The sequence below is a fragment of the Oryx dammah genome, unplaced genomic scaffold, assembly GCF_014754425.2.
Source record: "Oryx dammah isolate SB20612 unplaced genomic scaffold, SCBI_Odam_1.1 HiC_scaffold_18, whole genome shotgun sequence".
Lineage (NCBI taxonomy): Eukaryota > Metazoa > Chordata > Mammalia > Artiodactyla > Bovidae > Oryx > Oryx dammah.
In genome coordinates this window covers 18,977,816-18,979,321 of record NW_024070202.1, presented here as the reverse complement: position 1 = coordinate 18,979,321, position 1,506 = coordinate 18,977,816, and the positions used below count along the sequence as shown (strand labels likewise).

Below are 1,506 nucleotides of genomic sequence, written 5' to 3'. Positions count from 1 at the left end.
TTGCCAAAGAGAATAATAAATGTATATTGCCTGATTGTGTCATACTCATAGATATACATAATCGAGGTAATGATAATAACCTATTCAAGAGAAACAGACCTATAAACTTCAAAATAGCCAGAAAAAGTAACTTTTTTTTTTCCTGCATTCATTCTAATTCATACTTAAGTCCCTTGTTATCACCTGATTAACCAAAGTTCCCTTCAGTTAATAATAATTGTGTAGGCCTGAATGAAGCAGCTTTGCAGAACAGTAATACTGACAAGTCATCATCTTACACCATTAGCTAACATGGGCATGAAGGCAGTGACCATCTACAGTGTGTGAAATCCCACAAGAAGTCTTCAACAGGGGAGGAGAGTTATGTCAGTCCAAGTTCTTCAAGAACAGTACATGGGGTTTCAGCTTCCTCCTGCAGTAGATCAGCCTGATAAATTGCTTTAAAGACATTCTTCTTGGATATTTCCTGAACTTCTCCTCCCAAAAAAACTCATCCAAAATAAAATAAGCCTTCTCGAAATTAAAAACGGTATCAGGGTCACACACACTGCCAAAATGCTTGTCAAGTAATTCCACATAAAGATGAACTATTTCCAGGGTAATTAGTTCATTGTCCTGATCCTCAATAGCATAGCAAAAATACAGACTGGCATATCTTTTGTAAACAATCTTCAGATCTCGCCACTCAAGAAAGCTGCACATTTTAGGTTTCCTTGCTAAAACGGTTTGAAGAAGTTCTCATGTGATCTTTTTCTTCTATTTGTCTGATAATGGGACACCCCATCTCTGCAATCTAAGCTTTCCCTGACCACTAAAGAGCAACATAAACTGCATGGCAGCCGCCGGACGTGGGCGGGGCAGGGCTTGGCCTCTGGCGGCAGGGGCGGCTTGAGGGGCAGCCCCTGCCGCTGAGCTGAGGAAGAGAAGCCGTTTTGCTGTCACTTTATAGATTATTTTTGGGAAATACAGAGTACTTAAAGTGTCTTGTATTTTTAGATGACTGTGTTTCTAAGTCTGTAGGAAAGACCTTTGTACTGTTGGAGAGGTCAGCTATTAGAATGCTTGGCGCTCCCATTGCTACATCTGAAGAAATATCCCTTAACCAACTGAATGTACAATGCATAAGTTGGTATGTTAAATATGTGACCATAATCCTTCTGTGCTGATTGACTAGATAAGAATAGGCATGTGACTCAAGGGGTTCCCTGTCATAATCCATTCTTGGTCAATTAGTTTCATTCTCTAAGGAATTTGAGTTAAAGAATATTGGGTAAATATTTACAGCTGAAACATAGAGATCATTACATAAAGCGGAGTTGGCCAAGTGGTGCAGAGCATGTTTAAAAATCATAGTTGACTATTTATGGAGCATGCCATGTCCAAGTGACTAGAACTCCCCACTCCCTAGCTTATATCATTTACTTTATTCATTTAAAGTAGATTTCTGACCCCCAATATACATTTGTTTGCATTTCATGAAGTGGAGGACATCTGAGATGGCTGGGC

The 1,506-nt window shown here is 39.5% G+C and overlaps 1 pseudogene; it reads right to left on the bottom strand.

Moving 5' to 3' along the window:
* Nucleotides 1-326: 326 nt before the first annotated feature.
* On the bottom strand, nucleotides 327-882 carry LOC120878010 (annotated as a pseudogene).
* Between the last annotated feature and the right edge of the window lie 624 nt (nucleotides 883-1,506).